Raw genomic sequence first — 17,032 nt, 5'->3', positions numbered from 1 at the left:
TCCCAAGTGAGGACTGTGACCAAATGTCTTACGGCTAATTTAACATGGGAGACAAAAGAAAGGCTTTCTGTAGCCCTCATGCTGAAACTGTGCTAGAGAGAAAATATTTCAGGAGGTACTGAAATATGTAAAAACTAAGTGCAAGAGAGAAAGAAATGATAGGATGATCATTTAAGGTTTACAGGATTGCACATCTTATTTTCAGATCTGTGTTACACTGAGACATGATCATAATAGCTCTTTAAGGCCAGACTTAACAAGAGCTTAGCATTAAACTGATGAGCTGATTTTGAAATTCAGGGGATAAAATACGTCACAATAAATACTGTAGGATGCTTCTAGACCTCACTGCAAATGCACAGTCATGTCTCACTGTGCGACCAGTCTTTAATGTGTGTTAGCAAAATACTGAACACTTACAGTACTCTGAAACAGTAGTATTTAGCAGGAAAAAAAATCTTACCACAAAAAATTAACACTAGACACAGTAATAAGTAATGCATAAATCACAAAAGCACTAAGGCCATTTACATGAAATGATCACCAACTACAATTCCCAAAGAAATACCTCCCAGGGCCGTAATTAGGTCCACTATAAGGACAGCCTGCATCTTTCTCTGAAGTGTCCAGTATTGCTTGTTGACTAGAGACAGGATGCCAGTCATGACCAACTTTTATTCTGCAGCATAATTCTTAGGAACTGATATGGAATCCTCCAGAGGTGATGTGGGAGGGTACCCAGTAATATGTAGGCATCAAATAACCTATAATACAATTTAGTAAATATCATTTGCAATACATTTTACATGATGTAAACAAAACTAAATTAAAATACAATATAACAAGCAGAGAAAGCTCATTTGGTAAACAAGATCCTTCAAAAGACAGCATTTGCAGTGCTCAGAAAGAGCATACCAATTTGAAGCAGATAAGTAAGGACTATTATCAAAGGGATAATAACCATCTCATACTTATGCATGCAGCATAATGAACAGAAAAGCACAATAAGGCAGATATGTTAGATTAGCATAATTTTATTCCACTATTCAAATGTGTAAGTTGGAAATAGGTTTTGTTTCAATTACTGCTTTTCTCCATAGGTTTTAAACATTTTATTCAAAATCCAGACTCTGTTTTATTTTTGTTTTAGCCCACTATCTGCAATTACCATCTACCTTGCCTCTGTTTTACCAACGGATACAGCTTTTAATCTATCCCAACAGTCTTAAGGCCATAATAGGTCACTACTTACATAGTCTAGTAATATCTTCATGATATTTCAAGATAGATTTTATAAAATGTTTCTCCCATTTCTTTATTTGGTTATACATTTAATTTCTTCCTTTGGCTAAACATTCCCTCTGTCAGAAATATAGTATTTGGAGCCTTTAAAAACTTCTCCAGAATATTTTACTCCTGTTAGACATGTCTCCTTTAACAATTTACATCCATTGTATTAAGTAATTACATTTTAATTTAGCAGTACTGGTCAAAAAGTAACTACTGCACATCAAAGTCTAACCTACTGTATATGAAAAACTACTGTATACAATTCGTTTACTTGTATTCAGCCTAACTTGTTCCTAAAGGAAAGTAATCCTCCAGAGATGAGTAGTTTAAATTTTAACCAAAAGAGAAGACAGCAGTTTCTTGAGGGCACTGTTCCAATGGTTAATCACCATTACTATTATTGAAAAGAAACACATAGAAGCCTTGTATGACTTCTTGTTTTACTTCAAGTACTGACAACTGTGCCATTTTCTTTCAGACAGACTTACATGGTATTTTTCCTACCTCTTACTCTGCTGCTGAAAAAAAGAAAAGATAGATTGTGTCCAAAAGGTAAGTCTCACCTAAGGCACTTTAACTAGCTAGAAAATAATTCCAGAGGGTACTTTTTTTTTGGACTGCTCAATTTTTTCTGTACCTTTCCTCAAGCACACCAGAACTAGACATATTGCTCCATTAAAAGCCTAACTGGTGTCATCTAGAGAAATAAAATTACCTTTACAGGCTCTTGCACTCATCATCTGTTTTCACATTTAAGGCTGAGACTATCCCTTTTTGCCATGATACTGCTCTGAGATTTTACCTTTAGAACATCAACATTTCATTCTGCTGGAGTATCTTGCACCCCTAACATTAGAAGCACACAAAGCAGATTTTCATTTTTAGCTTGTTTTGAACCCAAACATAAGCACAATCTTTATAATTTTTCTAGCTAGTGGTTTAATAAAACCAGCATTATCATTGCTAGTAGGAGGCCACAGGCTTTATGCTAACTATGCCTTATGCTAACTGCACAAGACCCCAGTTCTGGCCTGATAGGCTTGTTACCAACACATCATAAGAACTTGTGTGAGTTGGAGCTAGGTACCAGCTGTCTCTTGTTATGATGTACAGTTTAAGTGTGAGAAAGCAGTAAAATATGTGCACATGTTGAAAACTCCCAGAAGTAAACACAATTCACTGTTAGTCAACTACTGATCATTAAAGTGCAATTATAAAACCTTGAAAAAAACCTGCTTTTGCTTTAACGAGAAATCACAGCTATCTAGAAGCAATTCTACAGATTAAAGCTCTTCTATATCAGAACAAAAAATTTGTACTGACTGTATTTAACAGAGAGTTAGTCCACTGTGATGTGGATTTATTCAGATGAGCTACATTTTATTAGAGTACAAACAAAACCTGTTTATTATAGAATTGCAATAGGGAGGCCAGGGAATCAGGAGTGCAGGATTATTTAAGTATTTGTGTCTGTCCTGGTTTCGGCTGGGATAGAGTTAACTCACTTCTTAGTAGCTGGTACAGTGCTGTGTTTTGGATTTAGTGTGAGAATAATTTTGATAACACACCAATGTTTTAGTTGTTGCTAAGTAGCACTTATCTTAAGCCAAGGACTTTTCAGTTTCCCATGCTCTGCCAGCAAGCAGGTGTGCAAGAAGCTGGGAGGGAGCAGAGCCGGGGCAGCTGACCCGAACTAGCCAAAGGGGTATTCCATACCATGGAACATCATGCCCAGTATATAAACAGGGGGGAGTTGGCCGGGAGGGGCGGATCACAGCTCTGGCATCGGTCAGCGGGTGGTGAGTAATTGCATTGTGCATAACTGGTTGGTTTTTTTTTTCCTTTTTTCCCCCTCTTTTTTGTTATATTCCTTTTCATTACTATTATTATATTTCATTATTATTATTGTTAGTATTATATTTTACTTTAGTTATTAAACTGTTCTTATCTCAACCCATGAGTTCTACCTTCTTTCCCAATTCTCCTCCCCATCCTACTGGGAGCAGGAGAGCAGCTGCGTGGTGCTTGGCTGCTGACTGGATTAAACCACGACTGTGTCTGATAAGATAGGGTGCTCTGGGAAAGAAACAGGACTATAAGAAGAGACAATAGCCCTCATTGTATCCCTGGGACAGGAATCAGTGCAACCACTGCATCCTTCCAGAACAGACTGAAAGTTACCATACTATATGGATAATAAACAAAAGTACAAAAAATGAGTAAGTTGCTGTAATACATTAAATAATTCCCCATTACCTTTCAGCTGAAAGGCTGAGTAAAACGTTCAATCCTGCTAATATAATTACTTGTTGAAATCACTTCCAATAACACAAAATAACTAGTTAGCCAGGGAGTAATAAAACTATTAAACCAATAAACTGAAAAGCAAATAAAACTACAATTATTCTGATCATACTAGCATATTTCCCCAGATTACAATGTTATACTTGCATCTAAAGTAATGCCCTCAAAAGGGTTTCCTCATAGGCAGCAAGAGATAATCATGTCTGCACTATTTCTCAAGGCAGTCGAGAAGATAACGGTAACAAGAACAGAAATAGTCATATATTTGCCATGCTAAATAAGATTTCCTGAGCTTGAGTTTTCGGTTTCACAACATGCAGTTGCATGGCTTCTTGTCAGGTTACTATTAGTGACCGGGGATGTTTGGTTTGGCACAGCTTGCAGTCATTGCAACTTCTTTCTATGAAAACAAAGTCATTCTTCATTGTATATATTTGCTTCTGCTCCATTTCACAACTTGATATGCTGTCAGATGGCATTTGTTCTATACTGTAAATCAATTTATTTTCTTTAGCACAAAACCAGCCTTTCCCTAAAAGGTCTGATCCAGAAACATAAGAATGTGGAAATACGGAAAGCATACATCATTGCCCAATGTAGTATTGATCTGTTAATATACTGTGACTTAAGGAACTTTTTTTTTTTGCTCAAAACCAAGGAAGTAGTTTTGCTCAAAACCAATCAATTGAAACTCAAAATATCAAACAGCCCCCTCTCTATGTGTGTTTATATGTATATAAAGGTATCTGTTCAATACTCTGATTTCTAGAAATTAAATGCAATTAAATAATCCACAAGAAATATGGAAAACAGTCTGGTACTACCCAATCAAAAGACTTAAAGAATTTATCAAGGTTAAACAGATCCAAGGAATCAACTGTGGTTTTTTGTACCATCTGCCATTATGTTAGGGCAAGGCTGGATTCTGCACAGCACTGAAATCCCATTACACTAAGAAGAGAGAAGTATATTGAGTCCTAATATCAACGAAGAATCCAGCTGATGGAAAAAGACTTCCCTATTGATCTCCCAGATATGCCTGCAGAATAAGACAGAGCAAAGCACAGTACCTTTCTATACTTATACTGTCATTTCACCAACATTTTTGTGCAGCTGAGCACTTGAGTTAAGAGGTCTTATCTAGGTCCCTGTACACAGCACATACATGCCGTATCTATAAATATATGCTGGTCACCCATTTATTCACTTCCCCAAGTAAAGTGGCCAAGTAAAGGATAAGGGAACAACGGGTTTCATGAGACATGGGGAAAAACTTCAAAATATGATATGAAATACATATAAACACATTAAATATATATGTGCATACACACAGGGCAGTGCATAATTTAATAATAGAAGTTTAATTTTTAATTAGAGCCACAATGAAGCATCTAGTTACAGCCCTCTGAATAGAAAGTCATGCAACAATTATGAAAATACTGTTGTGAACAACTTTGAAAAATGCCACTCCTGCTACAACTTTGGCATTGTTATTTAAATGGTACAGCAATGTTTTTGGTGACACTACCAACACCGCGTATTCTGGATTTATTTACATTTGAAGAAGGCCTGAAGTACAATTCTGCAGCAAAAAGCTAAAGCCACAAGAGACCACTTTTTTTCCCCACCCATTTTAATCAGTGCTTGGTTATATATAGTGAATTCCCAGCCTCTGTCAATCACTAGTAATTCTGCAGTTAATTTAACAACATAGGATTTCATTAATTCCCCACCTCCTCCACTCCCCAATAACCAATACTTTTACTTTCTTGACAAACCTTAAAGCCACAGGAATCATACTGTTCAAGAACCTAAACCTACAACCTCCTTCTGGAAATAAGGATTACTAATCTTAATACTCAATACTGAAGTCAGTTGATTTCCATGTGAATTTTAAAACATTGGCTTTCATGTGGAATAGATGTCGATAAACACCTGTTTTGGTTAAGTCAAATAAAAGTCTAGATCAATAGGATTTTTTTCCTGGGAGCGATTACTTCAATTGTTTAGAGGTGGGTTCAATAATTCTCCTTTCTAGAAACTGAAGATTGAAAACCTTTACATACACTAACAAGTCATCTTATGGGAACGCATGGCAGGACTTTGCCTCACTGAGTGTGAGAATTTCCAAGTCTGGATATAAGACCTGATGTTACTGAAGACTTTGGAAAAAACTCTGACCCGTCCTTCCACTCTGAAACAACTCAAGTCAGTACCCTAACAGTGTCATAATCATTTAGCAAACTTTATATCATATCCCAGTATTGGAAGTCAGAATACAGCCAGATACGGTATGATTACAGGTATTACAATTAAATGCAAGAGAGAAACAACCCTCCATCTAATACCATGTACCGATTCTATTATCTAGCATACATGCAGACTTGTAAGAATATTTTTAAATTACCTTTGACAGAATATATTATACACTTCCAAATGTATGTTTACTTATATGGCTCTACACTAGTAATCAGCAAGGAAAACAGTAGCACAAGATTAAAATGCTTTCGAAGTTATTAAATGTACACTAACATATTGGATGCTGGTGTTCAGGATGATTAAAAAAGTGTGTACGTTTTACATGATGCATGAAAATAGATCATTCACAGCTTGCATAAAAATACCTGTCATTTTGTAATAGCATGGATAGCTAGCTGTTTAACTGGAAGGGAATCCCAGACATTTTATTGATACAGATTCATGTAGCTCTATGAAGCTCAGTGGTTCCAAATTAATTGACTTGGACTGAAATTATGATCTAGGGTATTTTATGATATTTATGAAGATCAGAGAAGTAAAACATAACCACAGAATCTTGCTTGAAAGGCAGTTACACTTTTTTAGTGCTTTGAGGAAGTAATTTGACTGATCTCTCTAATCTCAGGTCTAAATCTTTCCTGTTCTGTCAGATAGCACATATACAGTCAATATGATCCTCTGACATTAAATCCCTTAAATCCAGTGATACATTACATTCCCTAAAGTTTCCCTCTCAGAAGTGTACAAAAGACACTTGGTTGGTGTTAGTCCCCTTCATGTGATCTTTGGATGGCCAGTAGCATGTCTGCCATGGCACATGTTCTGGCTTAATTATCATCTTTTCACAGCATAAAGGGTAAGTCATAGTCTCATAAAAACAATGTTCACTGTAAGTTCCTTGATCTTGGAAATCTTAAATATGTTTATAAAATGTTTATAGATGTCTATGCTTCTGCTGCTTTAAGGATTCAAATTTACATGTTCACATGAAAATACTAGTTTCATGTTAAAAGGATAACATTTTTGCTGACCAGATCATGCTGAAACCAGAGGTAGCTTCTAACTTTTCAATTCATCACGGTAATCCCTATAAGATATTCCCATTGGCAGGTTTCTTGGTGGGGTATCTAAATTAACTTACTTATTTTGTTCCTTTGCTTTCACAAATACCTTAAAGTTTGCAGTCACCAGAACTTTCTTGAAGGGGTTTTTTTTTCCCCTCTACAACTATTTAACAATGTTGGCTTTCTTTGCAAAGCTGGACAATTATTTGATCTTTAGGTTAGCTGGCAGTTTAGTTGCCACGTAGAAGACTTGTATCAAAGTCTAGATCTGCTGCTAAATTGTTGAGATACGTGGTGCCTCTATTATAGTTTCGAATATATTTTGCTTATATTAAACTAGGAACAATGCTAGTAGGAGCATTCAGCCTTGTTTCAGCAGAATCTGTAGCAGTTCATACAAGGCTGTGTTTAATTATGCATGCCCTCCTTTATTTTAGTCTTGATAATGAAAATTACTTGTGTTGGTATACTACAAGATATAGTCACAAGTGAATAGCAAGAAAGCCTTAACAGTGGTTTCTTAACATTCAGGAAATTTGTATCTTTTACTTCTACTGATTTAGGAAGGCTGCATCTTTTATACAAAAGACCAGTTGTTCCAGCAGTCATCCAGGAAATTGAATAGTTCAGAAATTTTAAGTCCACAGTCTCCTTCCCTAACTAATAAACTATAAACTGTCTTGAGAGTGTCCCAACAGTCCTTCTGTGAAGGCCACGCAGTGAAGTGATGAAAAGAGAACATGGAGAGACTATGACTGCAGCTAAGCAGACAGGGCATTTAAGGAGGTGCGAACTTCAGTTCTTGACTTTGCTCTTAAGGTTATTTCTGATTTTATCAAATAAGCATTAGGATAAAAATGTAGAACATAGCTCTGTAGTCTCTGTAAATAGATACACAATCACTGATCGTTCTAGAGTCAAAAGGAACTTTAGGGTGAAAAAAGTTACATGATTGAATCCCCTACTTTATGAAAGTATTCTGCATTCTATAAAATGAAAAATGTCATCTACTGCTCATTAACCTTCTCTGTTCAACAAGTGACTCAAACATCTGTTTCCTGTTAATCACCTGCTTAAGTATCATAACCAATTGAGGTCTGAACTATCACATTAACTGTCATGTTTCTCATACAAATCAGTGCTTAGCAACCTGAAATATGGGAATGTCTTTCTTGCAGAAGCCAAGGTTGAGGTCTGTTCTTGGCAACAGACAACACATAAGGATATGGAATGGAATCGGGACATGGAATATCCATAAGACACATGACATGAATAACAATCTTACTCAAACCCCATGCCAAAAAAGTACATCATTCACTCAAATCAAAAAACCTTGTTTTAGGACCTTAGAAAAGAGTTCAGTTTAGCCACCATTAAAAAAAATTCAGTAATTTCTTGATTTCAAACCCAATTGTTTTGACCAGATTACTCATAGATAAATATTTCTATTTCATGTGAAAATCAAGTCCTGAAAAATATGCATAATAATAAAAGATTCAAGAAATACTATGTAGACAAGTCTTGAAACAAAAGTGAATGTTAGGTGACCTGGATCACTAACTAGAAATAACTTCTTCCTTTGAACAACAAAAATTCTCTAGGCACTATACTCTTAATTTGGTATTTTGTTTAGATATCTTAAGATAGATGATGATGATGATCATAGGTAAAAAATGCATGTTAGTGTACTTGCATACACTCATTTTCTCTGTGGCTGGACTAGTCACACAGTAATATCTTCTGCTATGCATATCACTACCATGAAAGTACCTAATCATTACCAGAGGCAGTTGCAGTGAAGTATAAAAATGGATCTTGCCACAGAAATGATTATTAGAGATTTTAAGGAGCTGGAGGAAATATAAATGCCTGCACAAAGTCAGTGAAAAGTCAATATTTCTTTCTGTAATATGAAGATTTTAGAAATGTTTCCTAAATAAGAAATATCCCATTTCTGTAAAATGGTGCTTCCCTTCTGAGACACAAATTCTTTCAGCCTTAAAATGTTCTCTTCCTTATCTACTTCTGACTAATTAACATTGAGAGCTTTGGCTTTGTAGTACATTTGCCCTGCATGTTGTTAAATTGGTCAAGTAATAAGATATGACAATGCAAGTCAGGTAGTTATGAGATAATCACTTTGCCTCTCCAAGAAAAGGGATGAGAATGAGATAAAGCCAAGTGTCCTTCATGCTAATGGATGTAATTACTTAACAGTAACTATCCTCTGAGGAATTTCACATTCTTTTAAGAAAGCCCATGTTGCATGGAAGATCTATTGATACGCATACTATCTGCCATGGTGTACATATGCACAGAGTTGCTGTATGTGTGTACAACTACACGTTTTTCACTGCCTACACACTTGCACCTATATTACACTAATCTTTAGGAGTGACCTGAATATTGAACAGTAAATAAATGGTTTTGGTTAAAGTACAGAAATGAAAAGCTAAATATTAAGGTAACATTCTGAAAAACTAAGCATCTCAAATTTGTTGAACAGTAATCTTCAATTTTTCTTTCTCATTTCCCAATTCATGTTGGAAGCTCAAAAGCTAAAGACTACTGATATACATAACTGCAGAACATGTGTGAGCTGATGACTTCTGCTGTAAATAACTAAATGCAAAATGGAAAAAGCGTGACTGAAAACATCATGAAACTTAAGTGTCTTTAAATCTAAGAGCCAATGATTAAAATATAAAGGTTACAGATTTAAATGAGGAAGTTCTCACTGATGGAAAAAGCAAACAACATTTTTAATGATTTGCTTACAGAAGGACCTCAGAAACCACAGGGTTTAAAAATACATGAAAACAGTCATTTATTCAGTCTTTGTTCAGTATTCCCTGAAGCCTCCTGAATAGTCTTTTGCAAAAGTTTTTTCACAGATTTGGTGGAAAGTTCAAGCTAGAAGAAAAGGGTTTTAGGGCTAGGCACAAAAATCTCTGCAAACAGTTAAGAGGTCTGTGACATGTCCCACAGAATTCTTAATGCCTTCCTCTGGCCTGGGGAGAAGAACTCACCCCTCTCAGTTTCACCCAGGGAGCTGTCCTAATAGCTCAGTTTTCTATTTTGAAATGGATGAGCATGCTGACTGTATTTTTTGGAGAGCACTAGTTTGATCAAAAATATGTTCTTAGACTATATTCTGGTTTACCTGCTAATTTGTCCTCCTACCTTTCTACTGAAATCCCCTTCCCTGTAAGATTCAAGTCAACTATTCTCATTCTTAGTTCTTCTGGAATACATTAATTCTCAGAAATTAACATTAATGAACCTCTGATTTTCTGGGCAATGACCTCTCAGAATCACCACTTGCAAAACTGAACCCAAGTTCTGCTCAATTTTTAAGTGGGGATTAGAAGAAGGAACTTATGACCAAACGTTTATCGTAAATACTGTACTGAACACTTGAACTGAAGCAATAAAAGCATAATCAATTCCCTGCTTCATATTCGGCATAAGAACCTGTTTCTTACACCTTGCTCAAGTTCTGCTTAAAATTAATCATCCATTAGGATTACCTCTCTGTACTCCTTCATTGACTATACCAATCTTCTGTGACTTTAGAGAAAAAAGGTTCCAAAGGGACAAATATCTACAACTCAAAAACTTTTCTTGATTTGCCTATCCAGAGCAAGAATCATAGCTCATGCTGAGCTTGTGCTCTAAATTACTGTATGTCTACAGCTGTTTAAAAGCCTTCTAGAGTTCTTTGCTGTCTCTTGGTTCACACGTCAAATACAAAATGGTGTATACAGAAAGGAGTTACGGTTTCAACATTTCCATTTTCTCCAGACTTGAAACATTTTCAGTTTTCTAGTAGTTTGCTTTTTTTCCTCTCCAAACACTTAGTGTCTAGAGGAAGGTGAATAGTGAGAGAGAGAGAGAGAAAGAGGAGGAAGACAATGCAAGTGTACAGAATAGGTGGGTTTAAAATAACGTAAAATAAGATTTGATTATACAACTTGCAGATCATCTTTCATATCTATTTCTAATATTTTTCTAATATTCAATCTACCTTTTATTTTTAATAACACTTAATATAGTAACAGCTGAATGTTTATTTTCATTAATGCAGGTTTGTATGCACATGGATCACGAGTATGTTTAAACACTAATCTGCAATAGATAAATCTGTTTATTTTTCCTGAGGGATAATACTGTGCTAAAATACAGTATATTACTTGACTAATGAAAATAAGGTAGTTATGCAGAGCATATAAAGTTTACTATCATAAAACATCACTTACCATTTATCTACATTTATTCACTGCACCTATCTTTCTAAAAGGATAATTCAATGTAACTAAAATAGCAATATATCACATCACATTATGGCTCCCGTAGTCTAACCTGTCAATCACATAAAAAGCAACACAAGCCTTCAGAAATAGTCTTCCAACCCCAGCAAGTCCCAAACTTTACCGCCCTCATCTCCTTTTCCTAAACACATTTTGGAGCAACAGAATTGTCTCGGGCAGTCAAGTACAGAAATGCAATACAGGTACTACTAGCTCTGCAGTCTTTAACATTTCATCACCCTGCAGTTTACCTTGAGGTTGGTATTTAATATGTATAATCCCAATGCAGTGATTCCTCTACTGCTGTACTCTAGGAATCCCGTTTTTATGAATAGTAAATCTGCTGCAGATATGTAAAGCACCCTGACTCTCATATTCACAGTTTTCAGAATGTTAACCCATTTATTCCTTTCATTTAACTGAACTAGAAAGGGGTTTTGTGTTGTTTTGGGGTTTTTTTTGTTTTTTTTTTTAAATATGTAAGAAAGCAAGGATTCTACATTTTAAACTCTGCGACCACTAGTATTTAATACTCTTACTTTAGTTACGTGATCATGCTGTTAGATACATGTCTCTATAAACACATCCGTATTGTGCCCAATAAACCTACATCAGTGATTTACATTAAACCAGTATTTACATGCTGGAATCAAGTACCACAAACCCTTTTTCCTTGTACCATACCACTGTCAGTGGAGAAAAGCTGTACAGTTGCTGTTGCATATCTAAAAAAATTTTCTCGGGAGGGCACTTCCCTGCATTTTGGCATAAGTTTAGTATCTCATATGCATAATCACACAGTAGCAATAGATTGAGAAAGCAGCCTACATATTCCTTGCCAGCTACAGTTCTACCTAGTCAAATATACAGTGAAAAGAATTTAGCAGGCACAAAACTGCAATAAGACAATGAAGACAGAGTAGCACTAAGATGCAAGCACAGATATGGCTGGACTTAGACTTGGACAAAGCAGGCAGCTGCCTAGGACAGAGGATGAGTACAGGACCAGTAGAGGACCTACCCCCACCACCTTCCATACCCCTCGCAGAATCCACTGTGCCATCACAAAATTCATTTTTCCCCTCTCAGTCCAGGTAACTGAGCCATCTCTGCTCTCCTCTCTTCTCAAGCCTATTTTAGACTATTATGTACAACCTATCTGAATGAGTTAAGTCTCACAGTTCTACCAGGTATGAGTTCTCCATGTACAGTGTCTCCCAACTTCAGGGTTTATATGAGGTTAAATTCTTTCAGTGGCATAAAATTAACTGCAAATAATTGAGTCTCTTTGCCTTGCATAAGAAGAAACTATAAGTTTAGTAAGTCAGCAAGAGCCTCAATTTGCTTTTGATTTATTTTCAGTGTTTACGCTGTGCTTAATAGATTGTTGTTGGAGAGAGAGACAGTAAAAATTCCTTCTGGTAAACAATTTAGTTTAAGAATTAAAATTAGAGATAAATAATGATCCAATTTTATTGAGACTGAACGCAACTGAGAAGAATGCAAATTGAAGCATCTTGATGGCAAATTAAGTTGTTTCATTATCTTTCATAAATTGCTTTGGGAGGATTCACTCTTGGCTAATGAGTATAAAACTGAAGACCGAGTTTCATTTTTTTCTTCCCCAGGAGTTTGAGTCTTTGAGGTCAAAGGGAGTCTCTCAAAGTGACTCTAACAGAGCTTAGCCTGGGCCCTTGATAATTACTAGAAGCAACCATAGTTCTCATGCTAGCTGCACTAAAAAGTATATCAAAGAACATAGCAAAAATTGATCCACTTCTAAATCCATTTCATGGTCATTTCAATTAATGTCCTTTTCTCTTAAAGGTCTTCATAAAGCAAACCCTTTCCATGGGGCCTATTGTTTGCAAAACGATATGCACATACCATACTAGTAAGTTTGAATGAACCTAAAGAAAAATTGTACACAAAAAAAAGTCACAGAATAATTCATGTTGAAAGAGACAAGGTCATTTGGCCCAATATCCTGCTCATAACATCACTTTTCAGAGAAAAAAATATGAACAACATATGGTTATATTAAAAGTGTATCATCTTAAGAAACGTACACAAAAAGCAACTCCACAGAGTCAAATCACAAGTATTAGTGTAACAATTAGTACTGTACTGATGCTATTACTCCATTATCGTTGTCATTATTAACCAAGACAGGTGTGGGAGTAGATAGTGATTTCTAGTCTAAGATTTCTGTTCTATGACACACACACAGACACACATTGTAGTCATACCAATGAAGGCTCCTGCGCCTCCAGTCCAGTTTAAACCAGCGTACCATTGACCCACAGTAACAGGAACTGGACACTCCTGACCCACCCTGAATCTCTGGGTCTTGGCTGGTGGCCCAGGCCTGCGCATGGTGCTTCCATCACTGGCTCAGACATCTGCTGTGTCAGGCACCGGGGTTTGCGTGTTCTAGCTTAGGTGGCTGGCACGTGCCCATGGCCTTGTCAGTCACATCAGCCCCACACCAGTCTCTGATTTTCTGCCTATCTACTCCCAGTCAGCAGTCAGGCAACTACTGTGTTTTGAATTCCCGCCACAAATGTGTTACAAAGGATGCAAAGTTGTTACAAGTTAATCTGTGCTTCTTTCCCACATTTCTCTAAAACATTATAGCAGGATAGATGTAGGACAGAGCTTTCAGGTAAGCTTCCACTGTAACAACTATCTGTGATTTGCTTGCTTTCCCAGCTCAGTTAAGAGCTGGACAGATGTGGACAAGGTCTCATTGCTCTGAGCAGTGCTTGCAGGTAGGTGTCACCCAGCGACAGCATTCAAAAAGATGGTCTCCCTTCTTCCTGCATTTCGGAAATACGGTTTTGTAAAATGAAGGTCTACCTGTGATTTTGTTCTGTTTGCCATGTACCCAAACATACCTTCAGATGGCTTGATCTAGGGGAAGCAAAGTATTTTGTGGTGACTGCCTGCCATAGTTGTATACAATTGTGTACCCAATGATAATAGCAGCCAGCCTGCAACTATTTGGAGGAATAAGATGACCCACAGGTAGTTAAATAGTTAACACCCATCTGAACAAGCTGGAATGACTGGCAGCCACCATGTAACACTCATCTGGAAGAGCCAGAACTGGTTCTGGCACTTTGGACAAAACTGGTTTTGGCCCACAAAAAAGAATATATGAACTCCAGTAACGCACAATGGAGATGAAATGCTCACTTAATTTCTGGCTTCCCTTGTCAAGTAGCTCTCTAATCTGGCCTCTGCCTCAGAGATTAAGCACTATTAGAGACTGATGCCATCAGAGTCATCATACAGCATCAGACTCATGGTATCATATTTCTTTGGGACTGCTCAGAAGCCCAAGAGAACATTCTAGCTTCACGTAAAGTAACAGAACAAACACTTCAGGTGCAGTGTCTTCATGTGCTTTGGTCCAGTGCTTCCATACGTAAAATAAATTCTTCAGATTCAAAGAAGCTGTTTTTAAATAAGACACAGAATATTGAAGTATTTCCAGAATATGTTTTTCTAAACCATTCCATGGATACTGGGTAGTCACAGTTGCTTATTTCTGATCTCACAGTTTGCCAGCTTCCATAATTACAATCTCACAGTCTTTGGGTTTCGTCTTAGCCGTTCCACTCAAGTGGATCTCATTACAATTTGTATCCTAACCCCAGGATGCTGCAAAGATTTAGTGTGTTTGGAACACTGACATAACCTCTGCTGAAATCTACGCTGCTTTCATTTTGCTGTGCTGAATTCCATACCAGATTCCATATTGCAAGCTTTCTGTAGTTTTACATCATATTATACAGAAAAAGTATACCACTGGACTTACAAGATTGTATAAAATAACATATGAAGTACTAATCTCAGAACCTCATCTCTCTCTGATTCTATATTTTTCTACTTTGGTTAAAGAATCAGTAATTCCTAAGAATCAACAAGCTGATATATTCCAAACAGTAGCCAGTGGATAACAACCTAAGCTCCTCACTACTTCGTATAAATTTGATGGGGAAAAAGAATTTGAGCCACTGTATTGCTATTCTAACTGCTTCCTTTTGGAACGCATTTGTTAGTTTGCTATTATTAGATTCAGCCCTCAAAAAAAAAAATCACACACAGAAGTTGCTGATAAAAGTTGTGTTATGCAAAGAAAACAAAATAAGACAACTATCCCTACTGCTATAACAATCAGTTCTAGTAACACACAAGATTTCTCATACTTGCAATCCTCACACAGTAGAAACAAGATAAATGGAATCTGCCACAGCTTTAGCTGTGGAAGAGTTAAAAAAAATCCATACATTAAACAGCCTTAACACTATTTACATATTCAGTAATCTATCAAAACATGGTATACATGATACCCACAATGTACTTTGGCCACCGCATTCCATACAGAGGCCTAGCTAATGAGACTGGTTTGCAGAACAAGAACAACAGATTAAGAAAGTAAAAGACCATTTTATAACCACATGTATCACCTTATTGGGCCACTAAGTTTTATATCTTGTCTTCAAGTGCAGCCAGCACTGCCTCAGATCTTATGATGATAAATGAATAGTTTGCATAACTGACCTGCACAATCTTCTCTATAAATGCAAGGAAAAAATCCTTCTGTAATTCATGCAGTGCTCATTCTGAAACTCACAACATGATAACATTCACACAAGGCTATGTGTCACAGCAATTACTCTAAGACTAGTTTAGAAGCACCCTGGACTTTGTTGCCTCCATGACACACTCACCTCTTGTTGCAGCAGATCCTACCAGCCCACCCCACACTGTGCAAGGGTGTAGGGTATTTTTTCATTTGTACTAAAGCAGATTAAATAACACCAAAACCTCTAGCCCTAAACTGAATATTTCCATGACTAATTCTGCTTTTCAGTGTGCTGTAATATATTGATTCCAGTAGGAAAAGCACACTTGCATCCAAAAGATATCATAGCCTCAAGCATATGCATTAGATCTTCAGAAGGAGTAGAAAATTTGTTACTGTCATTAGAGCTAAGCTGAATTAATACACCTGAAAAATCCTAGTTTTAGGATTCAGTATCAAGCCTTTCAAAATAATCTGTTCCTATCATTACTGATTCCTGAATCCTCACTATAGACTGTTTTAAAATAGTTATAGGAAAGATGAATTACAGGCAAACAAATTAACTACCACAGATCAACCATTCTGCATAGATTTTTGATCACTACATTATTTAATAATTAAATTTAATTCAATACTATTTCACCGGCATTTTTCAAATCTGAAGAGCTAGAGGAGCAATACAGTCTATTTATACAAAGCGCATAGCACACCTACACAGCAATCAATCAAAAGCTCTTCCAAATTATTTTCACTCATCCTTCAAATCAAGAATAGAAATCAACAGGAAATACTTACATTAAACTAGTTTAGAAATCAAGAAGGTAATTACAGAAAGTTCTGACATCTTCAGAAAATAAACAATCCAGAGTAGAGTTTGCCAGATTAAATCTCTATACTGTGAGGTTCATTATCAATCAACTGAACTTCTTCCACCCCCAAACATTCAACAAAACTCCTTCTAAATAATCATCAGGGTTTAAAGTTAATAGGTATCATAAAGCTTTATAAAATGTTGGGTTTTTTTACACTATGCTGCATACAAAAACCTCTTCCTTAATTTTTTTTCTTGCATTCTTCATTCATTTTTCAGTTGTGCTGAGTTTGGATTGAATGGAACATAGAAACTCCACAAATTCATCAGAAGTTAAAAACTGTTCCAATATTACATGAAAGAGGATGTAATTTTGAACTGCAGTATTAAGGTTCAGATC

General features: G+C 36.3%; 1 long non-coding RNA gene across 1 annotated transcript in view; it reads right to left on the bottom strand.

Moving 5' to 3' along the window:
- Positions 1-200: 200 nt before the first annotated feature.
- LOC127019060 (uncharacterized) overlaps positions 201-17,032 on the bottom strand; it is a 117,264-nt gene continuing 100,432 nt past the window's right edge. The window contains exon 3 of the long non-coding RNA XR_007766857.1: positions 201-764. This is a non-coding gene — a long non-coding RNA (uncharacterized LOC127019060). The remainder of the gene's footprint in view (positions 765-17,032) is intronic.

Source organism: Gymnogyps californianus, chromosome 8 (genome assembly GCF_018139145.2).
Source record: "Gymnogyps californianus isolate 813 chromosome 8, ASM1813914v2, whole genome shotgun sequence".
NCBI classification, from domain to species: domain Eukaryota; kingdom Metazoa; phylum Chordata; class Aves; order Accipitriformes; family Cathartidae; genus Gymnogyps; species Gymnogyps californianus.
This window is presented reverse-complemented; position numbering and strand designations above follow the sequence as displayed.